Source organism: Anabrus simplex, chromosome 2, assembly GCF_040414725.1.
Source record: "Anabrus simplex isolate iqAnaSimp1 chromosome 2, ASM4041472v1, whole genome shotgun sequence".
NCBI lineage: Eukaryota > Metazoa > Arthropoda > Insecta > Orthoptera > Tettigoniidae > Anabrus > Anabrus simplex.
Genome location: NC_090266.1, coordinates 47,342,851 through 47,360,948, shown reverse-complemented (window position 1 = coordinate 47,360,948; position 18,098 = coordinate 47,342,851).

The following is an 18,098-nucleotide window of genomic DNA, read 5'->3' as shown; positions in this document are numbered from 1 at the left end:
AGGGAAAGATATGATCGTGGACGGAGACCCACCAATTTGAAGATAGGTGACCAGGTAATGGTCAAAAAATTTGTTCCCGCGGGCAAGCGTGCCCCCAGATTTCATGGGCCGTGCATAATTCTCGATTTTCTTACGCCGGTCACATTATTATTAAGTAATCCAGCTACCGAGAGGATATTTAGGGTTCACCTGTCGCAGGTGAAACCTGTATAATTTATGTGCTAACTTGCTTCATATAATCTTGAAAGGAATATGAAGGTTATATTTTTTTGAGGTTTTCACTTTTAAGGCCTTCTGCCCCTTCTATAATATTTTGTTTTATATGTAAGCATTTTTGTAAAACCTTCCCCGAACCGTTAAACTGCCATCCTGTCGTTGCCACGGCCATTACCACGCTCCCGTCTCCTGCTCCACTACACACAGTGGCTTGTACATGAAATGAATTTCTCGACGCCGCTGGCCCCTCAACCTCACCACAATGAATGTACCCTACTATCATTCTGGTCCAACAAAAATTCTGCCGTCGAGCTTTAATGTTTCAGTGCCCCCGCAGCCGCGCGGCGCCGTGCCGCGACTGAGATAGAGGAAGGGCCCCCTTTACTCCAGCGAGGTCGACATGTGCACGGCGAGCCGGAGCCCTCCTCCCGGCCAAGGCTGATGTGCGGCGCAAAACCTGCTACTTGCCCGCAGCCTGTATATGTTCACCGCGGGCGCGGCGTGCTTCAACACCACTACTCCTCCCATAGTGCGGGCGAGCGGTATCTCAGGGTACTTGAGAGGTCCGAGCGGCCTCCTCTGAACTCAAGCAGCGGCGGCTGGTCTGGCCGTCAAACTGATCAACGTTTAAAGTACATATCAAGCTATATGGCCATTCCAGTTCAACATTACTACCTTTTTTTGGATTTCCTGCAATATCTGGTGGACTTAGTAAATTTTTCATCAACCTTAAAAAACTAAAATTTTTCTTCTGAATTCAACTTCTACAAACATAAAGACATTACTTCAACAGTTACTACAAGAATTTTGAAACTGGATCAAACCAAATTTAGTAAATTTTTATAAATGCTTCTGCAATTAATGTCTATATCAAGATCATAACTTGGAACTTATTTTGAAACAAAGTTTATGTTCTTCTGTGTTACCCCTTGGAGGAACTTTTGGGGGGGGGAGGTCTGTACCGGGCGGTACACCTCCACGCCGCTAATTCAAATTTTGCGCCAGTTGAAACTCCCCTACTGGAGGAAGTCTGAACTTTATTTAAGGTGTTAATTTTCAAGTTTCTCAGAAGATGTCACTACTTGGAAATTTTGTAGTTTCTGAACTGGGTCGTTTTCGACGTATTTTTGTTTTTCCGGTAGTAAGAAGTGTGAACTTTCTCTTCTAGAGGACACTACTGAAGAACTACAATGGTGCACCCTAGTGCGAAATGAAAGAACTGTTTTTTGGAGAAATTTTTATTTCAAAAGTTTGTTTCTTGTTAAATTTCTTTCTGTTATTGTTTAAGTTGGCTGTATAACCCTTTCTTTCCCCTTGTTTTGAATTTAGCCAATCCCGAATTTCCGTTATTAACTTATAACCAATCAGGTGTATCTTCGCCAAAGGGGATATGTTGCTTAACCCTAGCCAATAAAGTTTTTGTGGGAGGGTGTTCTCATTCCTCAAACGCCTCGAACTTTCCGCGGGAGTATATAAACTGCTGATTTTAGGGTCTCCAGGCCACTTCAGTACCATCTTTCAGTGTGTAAAGTACATAGCAGGGGGCGGGAACCGCCTCTTTCTTCGGGCAGCAGTTCAACAACCAGGTAATGGCCGTTTAATAACTTCTTTTCTTGCTAGCTCAGCAGTTTAACTCTCGGGGCCGGTCCGAAGCGTTTCCACCATGTAACTTTTCCCTAAAATGTAACGACTCTTAGCATCTATTCTCTTTTGAAGTTACATATTGGGATAGAGAGTGCTTAACCCTCTCGAGCTCCCACTCATATTGTTTTGAGGTGAACTTATTTCTCACAACCGATTCTTCCTTAATGTAATGTAAATTGTTCTTTTCTAAAGTCACCTCTGTAGTATGGGATTAGCCCTTGCATTAGCGGCCTAGAGCCAGATTAGGTTTTAAACAAAATGTATTAGGAGTGCAGATCGCCTCCTCTCAAATTGTTATTTTAGAGGTCATGTAATTAACCTTTTTCTCACTTAATAGGCCTCAGTAGGTTGGGTATTTTACCCCTGTGTCTATGTCCTTAGAGGACAACTTGAAGGTGGAGTTTGGTGTGGCCTTTGATAGGGTTAAAGTTGAGAGCGAGTGGCTCTTTCTCGAAAATTGAGTGTTGTATGCCTCGAGGAGGCTTTTCTGTGTAATTTAGAGCAAGTGCTCCTGGGCATGAATGGGTTTTTCTGCCCCTCTGTTAAATCTTGTTTTGGGGTAAAGTTGGGCTAATTGCCCAAGAATTGTGAGTTCGGGGCTCGAAGCCCAAATTCTGTAAATACTGTAATTGTACTTTTGTTGCCTTGCTACTCTGTACCTGCCATTCGCGTTATTTCTGAATTTTGAAAAGAAAATATAACCTTGTTAAATTTTATCTTAACTTTAATTTCGTATTTTGAGGCCCGTTCACCCCCGCACATTCTTTCACCTCTACCTACCACAAAAACTCGGTAACACTTATATTAACACCTAGATACTTACAATGATCCCCAAAAGGAACTTTCACCCCATCAACGCAGTAATTAAAACTGAGAGGACTTTTCCTACTTGTAAAACTCACAACCTGACTTTTAACCCCGTTTATCAACATACCATTGCCTGCTGTCCATCTCACAACATTTTCGAGGTCACGTTGCAGTTGCTCACAATCTTGTAACTTATTTATCACTCTATAGAGAATAACATCATCCGCAAAAAGCCTTACCTCCGATTCCACTCCTTTACTCATATCATTTATATATATAAGAAAACATAAAGGTCCGATAATACTGCCTTGAGGAATTCCCCTCCTAATTATTACAGGGTCAGATAAAGCTTCACCTACTCTAACTCTCTGAGATCTATTTTCTAGAAATATAGCAACCCATTCAGTCACTCTTTTGTCTAGTCCAATTGCACTCATTTTTGCCAGTAGTCTCCCATGATCCACCCTATCAAATGCTTTAGACAGGTCAATCGCGATACAGTCCATTTGACCTCCTGAATCCAAGATATCTGCTATATCTTGCTGGAATCCTACAAGTTGAGCTTCAGTGGAATAACCTTTCCTAAAACCAAACTGCCTTCTATCGAACCAGTTATTAATTTCTCAAACATGTCTAATATAATCAGAAAGAATGCCTTCCCAAAGCTTACATACAATGCATGTCAAACTTACTGGCCTGTAATTTTCAGCTTTATGTCTATCACCCTTTCCTTTATACACAGGGGCTACTATAGCAACTCTCCATTCATCTGGTATAGCTCCTCCGACCAAACAATAATCAGATAAATACTTCAGATATGGTACTATATCCCAACCCATTGTCATTAGTATATCCCCAGAAATCTGATCAATTCCAGCCGCTTTTCTACTTTTCAACTTTTGTATCTTATTGTAAATGTCATTGTTATCATACGTAAATGTTATTACTTCTTTGGCCTTAGTCTCCTCCTCTATCTCGACATCATCCTTGTAACCAACAATCTTTACATACTGCTGACTGAATACTTCTGCCTTTTGAAGATTCTCACATACACACCCCCTGTGTTCATTAATTATTCCTGGAATGTCCTTCTTGGAACCTGTTTCTGCCTTAAAATACCTATACATAGTGACTACTCTAACCACTACTCTTATACCTTCATATCTTCCACACAATATAAATGACATTTGTTTGAGCGCCAGTTGCTTTTTTAAGAAAAACAACAAAATTCGGTAGAGCATACCTCTTATATCAATTATCACAAAGCGTGAGGTGATAAGCTCACATATCTGGCAATATACAGGACAATATTAAATTACTGTTGCATTTCCACAATTGAGGATTGTACATGGAACTGGAATCACTTATTATAATTAAAATAAAACTGAGTTTATGACTATAATTTACGTCACAACGAACAATCATTGACGTCTTTTAATTTAATAAAAAATTTATATATAGTGAGATTTGCGGTACTAATAAAAGGAAAATTTAATCTAAACAAAAAGTTATTGGCATGAACTTGAAGTGAGATGTGATATCGCCGCTGATTACATTCTTCTTCATGTTATGAATGCACAACATGTCTGATGCCTTAATTACCTGATGTCTGCATACACCGCTGTTGAACTTGAAATTCTTGGGAAAACCTATGAGCTGAAGTCGGGAGCCGTCTGCTGTTATCTTCTTATATAACAAGGAGTTGGCCTACATACCATGTACGCGTGTTGGGAGCTCCAATGTTATTACGTCCACTCAATATATTATACGAAATTGGAAAATATTATTGAAACATCTCATGAAGTCCATCCTCACAAGAAGATGATGTTTCTTTATCAGCATAGTACCCGTCTCTGCTCGGATACAACCACCACTTGTAGACCTCCTCGATTATTACAAGACCTCTTGAAAACACAACTCTTAGCTCTGACCATCACTCTAAGACCACTTCTTCCATTTGATACATCTGACTGTTACATATGATCTGAACGATATGATACTGAATACCTCTCACCACCGTTGCATCGACTTTTATAACCTCGCGATGACGACTCATCTCCCTACTCTCTGTTCATCCCTTCCACTTCCACATACAGTAGCTGGCGAATACTGACACTTGGTCGCAATCACGTGCCCACGCACTGATGTCATCAATCAAGTGTTGTCTAAGCGTGCACAAGCGGATTGCAGATGACCAAGTTTCATGCGTCACCGGGAAATCTACATGCACATAACATTCTCAGTTAAACATAGCCTCGATTGCAAAATACTATGCCAGCTCATCTAGCCAGAGTTACAAGCCACAGCCTGACTATATGAAACCAACAAATCTCAATTACTACAATACAGAATAATTACAAACAAATTTCACTTAACCTATGATTAAATAGAATAATATACGTGATATCTAATTATTACAGTCTAAGTGATGAGAAACAGAATATAAAATCTAATGAATCGGGTTAATAATGATGATGATAATAATAATAATAATAATAATAATAATAATAATAATAATAATAATAATAATAATAATAAATACTGAAAGGAATCTGTAACCCTGTTGTACGGTTACAGAACGCCTCCCTCATGAAATAATCGATTAAATGAATCGATTGATTCATGAAATATATACATAATTACCTGAAATTGAGTACACCATATATACATGTATAAAAATGCCCTTTTACAAATTGGGTACATAGTATCATCCATCTGGATGTTCGTTGTTACACATATAAAACATTGATCAATTATCATTTTCACTTTGATTATACAGTATTATTTACATACAGAGATTACATTACTTTCTCACTTCTGTCGTTTCAAACGTTCATTTAGTGTCCAAAAGTAATCCTCGAAGACATTTCATTATATACACTTTCTCCAAGCACTGGAGTTTATTGCACTGCCGTGCTTCACTTAATATCACAACACACGCTGATTTCACTGAAGTCCTGTTCGCAATGCCAGCTTCATAAAACATTGTGAATTAACATAGTAATGAGAATTAATCAACAAACTCACATGATATATTTCTTAAGATTTCTTATATTGTATGTGCCTACGATATTTCCTTCCTTGTCTTCTAATGAATAAGCACATTTCCCAATCCGTTTCACTACGGTGAAGTATCCCTGATATAACAAGAAAAACTTAGAAAATTGACCAGCTTCTGCTGATGACGGGAGTGGCACTCTGAGTAAAAACCTTGTCACCAAGATCAAATTCATCCAATTTAGTCTTACAAAAATTATCATGCACAATCTTACCGTGTTACCCTTCTTAGGTATAATAACAAGTGGATTCAAATTAGGACTACATGATGGTTCAATTATATTATAATCTAGCATAATGTCAATCTGCTCTTCAACAGCGCTAGCGTATTTTAACGGAATGGGATATTTCGTTCCTACAAAAGTTGAGTCATCAATAACATTAAATTTGTGTTCGTAAAGATGTGTTCTACCAGGCCGATCACTAAAAACATCACAATGTGATATCAACAATTCACACAATTCATCCTTCTGACTTTCCGCTAAATTACATTTCTCCACTGTCTCATACAATTCATCCCTAGAATCTCTCTGTATAGACACATGGCAGACATCAATATTTTTCCTAATATTAGGAAATTCACAAGACCCTTCCGTACTAGAACACACTTTATTCGCACTAATTTCTGACAAAACATCATATGGTAAACTGACTTCCCTGCTACTCTTTCCCCAAATAAGATTGACATTACACAGATCAAAATTTAATTTAGCCTTGTTACACGTCAACCAGTCGGTACCTAAAATAACGGCATAAACTAAATTAGGCACAACTAAGCATGGTTGGAAAATACATTCTCCACTTATGCTAATGGGGACAGCTATTTGTTTATTCACTCTTTGAGACTTGTTTCCAACAGCTGTTACGATGAACGTATTCCTCACTGGAATTTCCGCTACATCATACTTCTCTCTCAAAACGTCCTCATACAGCTTGGAATTTACACATGACTTCTCACTACCAGAGTCCAACAAAATCTTAACTTTTCTGCCCCATATCAGCAGTTCAATCGTCGGTGTAACAGTAACACTACTTAAATTATCCTCATTACATAATATAAGATCACTTAACAAATCTTGCCTTATATCTAAATTTAAATTACACTTATAAAATTTATTGTCTACGATTAAGTCGTCACTTGAAACATTTGAATTATAGCTACTTAGATCACAATCATGATCACTTACAACTATAGGCTGGTCGACATTAACATACTTATCTACCTTATACGTGAACTCACCATTTACGGACTGTCTCAGTGACCTGTTTATACAGTCCGTTGCGCGTTTAAATTACTTGGTTCGGTTACGACTTGTTGGTTACACACCTCAGTCGGCCTCCCCTGTTGCCTATTTCCTCTAGCTTCATTATTATTATTATTATGGCCTGTATTCTCCCGCCTCCCAGCCTCTGGTTGATTACCATAATCACGCCTCCTAGTCCTGCAATTTTCCGAACTATTTTGATAATTTCTCTCCCTGTGGAAAATATTATTAGGTCTCTCCTGATATTCTCTTCTGTAGTTACGATTATACATAGGCCTGTCCTGATTATTAGATTAGTTACCCCTTCCTTCTACATTCCTATTTAGTGTCCTACTATTATTCAAGGTACTACCTAAAGCATCAAAACTTTCCAACAAAAGCTCCATTTCCTTAATAGTCTCCACTTTTTGCATACAAACAGTTTCTCTTATTCTATCGGGATAGTGCTTAGCCATAAGTCTAACTATATCAGCCTCAGGTCCAATACATTCTAAATTTCTCCACACCAAAACATGAGCCAAAAATATTCTGTCATTCTAACACCCTCGTTGGAATTATACCTGCCAAACATTACTCTCTCTCTCTCTACTCTGAACACCTTCATTCCAAAATTTAGCTATGAATTTTTCCTTAAATTCAGTTAGACTAGACATCGAGCTTCTATATACCTGAAACCAACACTTAATCTCTCCTACGAAAGCATTAGATAAGATCTCCAATACAGTTTCCCAGCTAATAATATTGTCTCTTAATTGAACAGCAAATTTCATCTCTACTACTCTCATAAATTCCACCGGGTTAAATTCCTTCCCAGAAAACTTAGGTATATCATGAACTCTAGTGATTATTATTATTTTTTTTTGCTAGGGGCTTTACGTCGCTCCGACACAGATAGGTCTTATGGCGACGATGGGATAGGAAAGGCCTAGGAGTTGGAAGGAAGCGGCCGTGGCCTTAATTAAGGTACAGCCCCAGCATTTGCCTGGTGTGAAAATGGGAAACCACGGAAAACCATTTTCAGGGCTGCCGATAGTGGGATTCGAACCTACTATCTCCCGGATGCAAGCTCACAGCCGCGCGCCTCTACGCGCACGGCCAACTCGCCCGGTCTCTAGTGATTAAACCATTATTTACAATTATCTCACGTACATTCTTACTATCACGCACTTCTTGCTGGAGTACTCTCTGGCAACTCAGAAATTTTTCTTCCACTATTTCCTCAGTCTTTTCTTGAATTTTTCTTAATTCCTCCAACTTTTTTCCGATTCTCTCACCTTCTGTGATAATGATTTCCGCTCACTCCCTAGATCACTACTTCTCCAAGTTTCCTTTCCACATGTTCTACCCTACTAATACATTTCCTAGTTTCATGTTCCACTGTATTGGTTACCTTTTCAAACATTTCTTCCACTAACTCATTGATTTCCCCTTTATTAGACTCGATCTTGGCGCCTAATTCATCAATCTGTTTGATGCATGTCTCACTAATTTGCTCTATTTCCGTATGGAGATTGGTCCGACCCAATTCCATCTCAGCTCTGATGTCACTACACTCCCCATTTATCTTACTTTCTAAATTATTAATTTGCTTACTTATTTCTAACACCTTATGATCTATATTATTACTAACATCATCAATCTTCTTATTAATACTATTTATGGCATTACTCGAACTTCAATTTTTTTACTAATGACCGCTTCAATTTTCTCACTCATAATATTATTCTGAGATTCAATTTTCTCACTCATAATATTATTCTGAGATTCAATTTTCTCGCTCATAATATTATTCTGAGATTCAATTTTCTCACTCATAATGTTACTCTGAGATTCAATTTTCTCACTAATAATATTATTCTGCTCAGTCATTTTGGACATCAGCAAATTAAATAAACCAAGGTCAATCACCCCTTTACTTTGATCTTGCGTGACAGCGTTTTCCTCAGTTTCTACTACTTTCTGACTTTCAGCAGGTCCCACCTTAGTCACCAACTTCCTATTTATGTTACCACCTTGGATTTCCTTGGACACAATAACCTCAGCCTCATCACCTGACTGCATATTGCTATCCTTGACCATCTTCGGTTTCCTACTAATTTTTCGCGATCTCAAAGCTATTTCCCCTTGCAATTCCTCTGACATTACGCCTTAAATACAAACTTCAACAAAATGACCTTCCTAACATTGCTCGGTGAATTTAACATGTGCGTACTCATTAAAAGAACTGATCCATGTATATTGCCATTCAGAAACACTTTTTCTGAACCTTTCGAGCCCCACTTTGGGCGCCACGTTGTGACCACTCTAACCACTACTCTTATACCTTCATATCTTCCACACAATATAAATGACATTTGTTTGAGCGCCAGTTGCTTTTTTAAGAAAAACAACAAAATTCGGTAGAGCATACCTCTTATATCAATTATCACAAAGCGTGAGGTGATAAACTCACATATCTGGCAATATACAGGACAATATTAAATTACTGTTGCATTTCCACAATTGAGGATTGTACATGGAACTGGAATCACTTATTATAATTAAAATAAAACTGAGTTTATGACTATAATTTACGTCACAACGAACAATCATTGACGTCTTTTAATTTAACAAAAAATATATATATAGTGAGATTTGCGGTACTAATAAAAGGAAAATTTAATCTAAACAAAAAAGTTATTGGCATGAACTTGAAGTGAGATGTGATATCGCCGCTGATTACATTCTTCTTCATGTTATGAATGCACAACATGTCTGATGCCTTAATTACCTGATGTCTGCATACACCGCTGTTGAACTTGAAATTCTTGGGAAAACCTATGAGCTGAAGTCGGGAGCCGTCTGCTGTTATCTTCTTATATAACAAGGAGTTGGCCTAGATACCATGTACGCGTGTTGGGAGCTCCAATGTTATTACGTCCACTCAATATATTATAAGAAATTGGAAAATATTATTGAAACATCTCATGAAGTCCATCCTCACAAGAAGATGATGTTTCTTTATCAGCATAGTACCCGTCTCTGCTCGGATACAACCACCACTTGTAGACCTCCTCGATTATTACAAGACCTCTTGAAAACACAACTCTTAGCTCTGACCATCACTCTAAGACCACTTCTTCCATTTGATACATCTGACTGTTACATATGATCTGAACGATATGATACTGAATACCTCTCACCACCGTTGCATCGACTTTTATAACCTCGCGATGACAACTCATCTCCCTACTCTCTGTTCATCCCTTCCACTTCCACATACAGTAGCTGGCGAATACTGACACTTGGTCGCAATCACGTGCCCACGCACTGATGTCATCAATCAAGTGTTGTCTAAGCGTGCACAAGCGGATTGCAGATGACCAAGTTTCATGCGTCACCGGGAAATCTACATGCACATAACATTCTCAGTTAAACATAGCCTCGATTGCAAAATACTATGCCAGCTCATCTAGCCAGAGTTACAAGCCACAGCCTGACTATATGAAACCAACAAATCTCACTTACTACAATACAGAATAATTACAAACAAATTTCAATTAACCTATGATTAAATAGAATAATATACGTGATGCCTAATTATTACGGCCTAAGTGATGAGAACCAGAATATAAAATCTAGTGAATCGGGTTAATAATAATAATAATAATAATAATAATAATAATAATAATAATAATAATAATAATAATAATAATAATAATAATAAATACTGAAAGGAATCTGTAACCCTGTTGTACGGTTACAACATACCCTTCCATTTTTCACTAAAATTCGTATGACTGCCAATTATGCTTGCCATCATGTTATCCTTAGCTGTCTTCTTTGCTAGATTCAATTTTCTAGTAGTTCCTTCAATTTCTCCTTACTTGCACAGCCATCTCTAACTCTATTTCTTTCCAGTCTGCACCTCCTTCTTAGTCTCTTTATTTCTCTATTATAATAAGGTGGGTCTTTAACATTCTTTACCACCCTTAATGGTACAAACCTGTTTTCGCATTCCTCAACAATTTCTTTAAACCCATCCCAGAGTCTGTTTACATTTTTATTTACCGTTTTCCACCGATCATAATTACTTTTTAGAAACTGCCTCATGCCTGCTTTATCAGCCATGTGGTACTGCCTAGCAGTCCTACTTTTAAGACCTTCCTTTCTATCACAGGACCCGCGGCGGATAGTGCGATCTCAGTTTACCATCAGAATATCTGCTCTCTTAAAAACAAAATTACTGACTGTGAGCTCTACCTAGAAGAACTACCTTCTTTCGATATTGTCGCCTTCTCTGAAAGTTGGTTAACCGACTTTGTTTTAGATACGGAAGAACATCACTATATTCTTTTGCGCACACAACTTATTTTGACATCAAAACTCCTAAAAGAACACAGAGGAAAAACATACAGTTACTCTCACTCGCCGCCATCTTGAACTAGTGCAAGCGGGACACTTATAAGTAGAACGTACGGCGCTGGCGAGCCATCTTGTTCACTGATAAATAAGTTAAATATTGCTAAATTCTGTTCTACACACAGTGTGTACAGTATACTGACCCCATACTCTATTTGGTCAAAATAGACAGCAATGGAAGTCGACTCCGGTATTATTTCAGAGTGGGCAAGAAATTCGATATTTTAGAACCTTGTATGTTGATTTTCTTGATTGCTCGTCACGAGACCAGAATCATCGATGAAGGCGACAGAGCTTCGGAAGGTATTCGGGTGTAATACAACAGTGAATGATTGGTAACTGATAACATTGAGATATTTTGGCCAGCACTAAAATTGAAATTACAAGAAGAAACTCATTGAAAATTTAGGCCTATTACAAAATTTTAACTGTATATCTGTTAAAATATTCATAAAGGAGCTTCATAGTTCAAACATCAAGAGGTGATCAGCGCGTGGAATTATTGCGTAAACTTGTCACGGGAAATTTAGCAAATGGCACTTTGCTGATTACATTTCCAGGAAAAGTAGGAAAAATATGAGGTCAAATTTTAAGGAATCCAATGAGATTAATATTTCTGCGAAAATTCCAAGGGTATAGAAAGTAATTAGATGGTGCAACCATTGCGACATCACAGGTAGCGTTGCCTGTGAATTGATAAATACCCCTCCCACATAGGCTGCTCACTCATTCTAAGTTGGTCGACTGAAGACTGAACCTGCGTTTTGGCCACGTAAAAAAACGCGTATTCGGGAACTTACATATTTTCGGTATGAAATGTGAAAGACTAAGACGGATTCTCGGGGTGAACGTTCGATACCGGTACTCATAAATTTCAAGCAGAGGATCGCCCAGTGTCTTGATAAGATGCGGTATCCAGCTGATGAGCCCAGGACGCACTGGGCCGTGGTAGTTTTTGACGACTGAGTTTCCAGAATTTTATTTAGCTATCTCATTCGGAAGCCATATTTTTATTCATGTTAGCCCGGGAAGGTATATGCAGCAACTGGAGATGCAATTCTCCCATAGTACGTCGACACTTCATTGTGCTTATCACATGTGTCTTGCGGTGGTGGCGATACGAGGACGAACTTGACTGTGCTAGAGAGAACACGTACGTGTCTCACGCTCCGCTGTCCCTCTCCTCGCCAGGCGCTCTGTACTTTTTAAGTATTAGTCAGGCAGTTTTACTTATTAGTACATTTTCGAAAGGGCATTTGTCGGAGCTGAGCATTTTTCAGTGCTCGCTATTCCTCTTTCAGGAGCTTTATTTTCAGGAGGACCAGGATGGAGAAGCTAACTGTTCCAGCGAGACCGGCCGGCTACGACTACAAGGAAGCCATCAGGAAACTACAAGCGGAGCTCACTTCGGCGACCGTCTCCGACTACAGATTCCCGTCGCTGTTGGTGTACAACCGGTGGGGGAGGCACACCAACCACGAGACGGTCCGCATTCTCGATCTCCTTACTGCGATCGCAGAGTTCATGGGAGAGACGATCGTCGAGACTTTGAGCGATTTGATCCCTGGCTGGGCGGTCATCATCCGCGCCAAGGACGCAACCCGCTTCAGGATATACGAGGAGCTGGCGTCCCAGCAATACCAGGTTGTCCGGCTACCAGGACTCAGGGAGCACCTGGACGTCTCAGGCTACCAGGAGGCAGCCACACGGACGGAGCCGAGGACCGAGGACGACGGCGGCGCTCCCGAGCGCCACGACGCCGCGACCCCAGTTGGACCACTGTACTTTACGAAGTACACGCAGACCAACTAGGCCGCCAACCAGGAACTTAACCACCCGCCAGGGCGAAGTGGACGCAGACCCAGGCCCACCAGGAAGGGCCTGTAACCCGGGCGCAAAACAGGAATGCGCCCGTGACGGTGGATGGCATCACAGCAGTGGAGATGGACGCCCCCTGGCGTTCTGAGGCTGCTGTCCAGGCCCAGCCTGCTTGCATGTCTGTCGAGCTGCAGACCTCGACGTGCGCCCCTCAGGACAGGGAACGCAGTCGAGTGTTAGCAACGACCGACGCCGCCCCCGTCAGCCAGGAGGAGGAAGAAGACGGCGAAGCAGTGGAGCCACCCGCTACCCCGGGGTCACGAGGCCGGGAGGAGGGCCATCAGGAAGAGGCAGGCCTCTTCCCCTGCCGAGAAGAAACCCCCGCGAAGACGACGCCGCTCCAGGACTAGGAGGAAGACGACCCCGGCCTACCAGGAGAGGGCCGCAACCCAGGACTGCTCCCAGGACAGCAGCCGAGCGAGGACCCAATCAGGAGAGGACCTCAGCGGGTAGCGGCAATCAGGTGAGATTGAAACGTCCCCCTCAACAGCTCTTGCAGTGTTTCCGCTGTTTGAGGTGGGGCCACCGGCAGAAGAGGTGTGGGCTCCAAGTGAGGTGCAACCGTTGTGGGGGTGATCACCACTACACGGCCTGCGCAACACTTAATGAGGACCCCGCCTCCCATCGCAGTTCCCCAGTCTACCGCGCCATGGCGCGGGCAGAGAGGAAGGAGGCCCGGCGTCATGACCCACCCCCTTCCAGGAGGCTCCCGCCCCGGCGGGCTTGGCCTCATTCTTCGGGATCGGAGACTGGGTACGAGGGGCCCCAAGGAGGTGGCGCTGTGCGGCGGGCCCTCGTGGTACTCGACGTATGGCTCCGCAGCCGGCAAGGCCCGCGCTAGTCACGGCATTGCCCAGGCGGACTGATCCCCTGGCAGATGGAATGGCGAGACGACGGATCATGGCTGGTGCATGATACCTTTTCTCAACTAACTCTACCACTGAACCTTTCCAGACCACATCCTTGCATGTGCTGTCACAAGATGTCAGGTTTTACATGTAGGATCTTTCTCTTTTCTGCCTATGTGGTTTTCCCTGACCCTTCAATACCACACCTTAACACTATCCAGCCAATACAACCTCGCCTGGTAACGTGTCTGACATGGAAACAGGCAGCCGTGGTAGCGAGTTAACTCGGAAACCGGCAGATACTCCTTGTATCACTTCCCACTCTTCCCTGTTATCTCCTTCTTCTTATAAATTAATAGCATGTCGGACGCCATGTAGATTGAATCGATGGTCACGTGGGGGGAGCGGGCTTCGGGTCCCCCGCCCCCGAAAGAAAGTGGTGTCGCTACTGGCGTGCTAGACGGCCAGTATCTTGGGAAAGTACGGTATCCTACTGATGAGCCCATGCCGCACTGGGGCGAAACACTGGGAGTTTTAGACGATTGAATTTCTTTAATTTGATTTAGCTATCTCAGTCGGAAGCCATTTTTGGTCAAGGACTGAAGTGATTCGTACGAATTGTGAAACTTTTCTGATATCAATGTGCTAAGACTAAATTTCAAACAGTGTGACAATACTTTGAATAATTTTCAAGTAACGGAGTACAGTACGTTGTGTAAGGAGCTAGTGTTGTATTAGTACAATCACAAACATTTGTAGGAACCGGTGAGTGTTAATTTCGGGTCTGACTGGAGTGAACAATTGACTTAGATTTTACCTGGCGCTTTGATATCTGTCCGTTCCAATAGATACGAGCGAAGAAGCGATGTTATCCCGGCCGGGTTGCTAAGACGAACAACCGTTGTAAGGCAGTCTTTTGTGAAGTGATTCCGAGTGTGGACGCGAATTTTCCATGTGGAAAATTATTAATTGTAGTGGTCATGTTTCACTTTAGTATATACATATAAATTTGTGCTAATATGTAATTTAAGTAAGTCAATCAGAGCAACCAGAAGCAACAATGGCAGGACGCTGTATTTTATAAACCGAGGTAATCATCTTCGGTGAACAACCTTAATTAAATATAAATTTGGAGTTCAGTTGTGAAAGCCAGATTTTCCATGGATCAAACAGGTTAACCCACTGTCTTAATTTGCAATCTAGATTCACGACCTTCAGGTTTCTCGCACTTTCTTTATGGATATGCCGTCCCCACATTTCAATCTTATATTTAAGAATTTGTAACAGATTAATGTACTTGTTTTCCAGCTATTTTAAAGCACCATTCATCAAGTGACTGTTATGTTTCCGTTTCATTTCAGATGTTTATATATCAAATTCTTTTAAAGTAAAGCACTTTTATTTCAATAAATTTTGGTAATCATAGTTTTGCCTATCTGTCGACCAGTCAACGAAGTTACTATAAAAGACCCGTTATCACACCAAGATCTCAACAGGTGAAGTTACCACCCGAGCGACTGAGGAAAACGGCCCATTATCGACGGAGGTTACCCTAGGATACATACTACCCCCACAGCGATCTGGGAAGGGCAAAAAATGAAATCAATCACCATTGATCTGCATTTAGTGCTACCACCCAGGTAGCAGATACCCCATCAGTGGTTTACCTAGCTTTTTCTTAAAATCTTCCAAGGAAGCGGGAAATTTATCGAACATTTCCCTTGATAGATTATTCCAATCCCTAACCCCTGTCCTATAAAAGAACATTTGCCACAAATTGTCCTCATGAATTCCAATTTTATCTTCATATTGTGACATTTCCTACATTTGAAAGCACCGCTCAAAGTTCTTCGTCTACTTATAACTTTCCAGGCCATCTCTCCACTGGCAGCTAGGGAGATACTGCTTAGTCGAACATCTCATCTCCCTTCACCCAAGTCTTTCCAGCTCAAAGATTGCAAAATGTTCGTAAAGCTACTCCTTTGGGATACCACGCGGAACAAATGAAAATGCTTTTCTTTGGATTCCTTCCAGTTCTTGAATCAAATAGGAATGGTGAGGGGCCCCATACAATGGAACCATACTCTAATTGTGGTCATACCAGAAACATATGCCCTCTCCTATACGTCCTTACTACAACCCTTAAATACCCTCATAATCATGTGCAGAGATCTGTAACCTTTGCTCACAGTCGCATTTATGTGGTTACCCCAATGAAGATATTTTATTATATTGACACCTAGGTACTTACAGTGATCCAAATAAGATGAAATTCGCACCTTGCCTTTTCACCATGTTTGCCAACATACCATTGCCTGCTGTTCATCTCACAACATTGTCGAGGTTTCTCCTGCAGTCGCTCGCAAACTTGAAATGCATTTATTACTCTATACAGTATAACATCGTCCGCAAACATCCTTATCTATGATTCCAGTTCTTTAATTACTTCATTTATATATAAGAAAACATAATAGTGCCGTGAGAAATTCCGCTCTTAACGATCAGATAAACTCATTCTTCACCTACACTAATTCTCCGAGTTTTATTTTCTAGAAATATGGCCACTCATACAGTCACTATTTTGTCTAGTCCAATTGTATTAATTTTTGGTCAGTAGCCTTCCTTGATTTAAACTATCAAATCCTTAGGTAGGCATTTCGTGATTCAGTCCATTTAATCCCCTTGAATATAAAGTAACTGCCATACCTTGCAGGAATCCTTCAAGTTGAGCTTCAGTAGAATAACTTTTTCCTAAACCAAACCTGCCTTATAACTGCCAGCTAGTAATTTCCAAAACGTGTCTAATTAGAATGAATGATTTCCCAAAGCTTATATGCAGTGCATGTCAAACTGACTGGCCTGTAATTTTCAGCTTTATGTTTATCACCTTTACTTTATACACAGGGGCTACTATAAAAACACTAAATTCATTTGCTATAGCACCTTCAAGCAAAAAGTAAACAAATAAGTATTTCATATGAGGTACTACACCCCAACCCATTGCCATTATTATATCCCCAGAAATCTTATCAATTTCAGCTGGTTTTCTAGTTTTCAATTTATGTGTATTATTGTAAAAGTCTTTGTTATTGTAGGTAAATTGCAATACTTCTTCAGTATTAGTCACCTCCTCTACATGGACATTATCCTTGAAACCAACAATCTTTACATACTGCTTACTTAATACTTCTGTAGTGCGATTTTCCTCCGTCTTGTCTAACCTCTGCTGATGCTTATTTTTAACAACCAACCAAGTAAATGCTGAGTGAGCTAATCATATCTGCTGTTCTTTATAGACCTCGGTACTCAGGAACACCATGGGACACTCCAGTCGAGGCACGGCCCCACCATTCTAGCTGACTTAAAGTTGACATAGCAATAATCTTTTTCAAGTCAAATTCAAAATTGTCTCCCCACCCAGCTATAAATATAGTAGGCCCGGCTATAAGCAATGCAAATTTAGACAACCATGTATCAACAAATGCTCTATTAAATCGAATTAACAAATATACCCCTGCTGTAACCACTGTTGATGAATGAACTAAAGCTGAAACAGGATACACAAATCTTCCGAAATTGTGACCAAAAATTTTACCATTCCCTTAAGTCCCCATTACAGTTCTTAAAATCTATTTTCACCTATTTTCTTCACTATAACGTGTGGTACCGGTACTTTCCGTTGCATCACTTACGGAACTATCTGGCCTGTGGGGTGGTCAAGGTGTTATTCACTCGCACCCATATAACCTCAAAGTCATCGTTATAATTTTTGATTGGTTCTTTCTCCATGTACGGTTTCACCATCACTACTATCTAAAAGTGCTTCCATTATTTTATTCTGCAATACACGTAGTTCTATCACTGAACTGAAATTCGACGTAACTAAATCATGAAAATCAGGAAACGCACCTACTAACTTATTACAGTTTTTACTTCTTGTGACTCTACCCTCTTCATTTCCCACATGTCTCTTAAGCTCCTG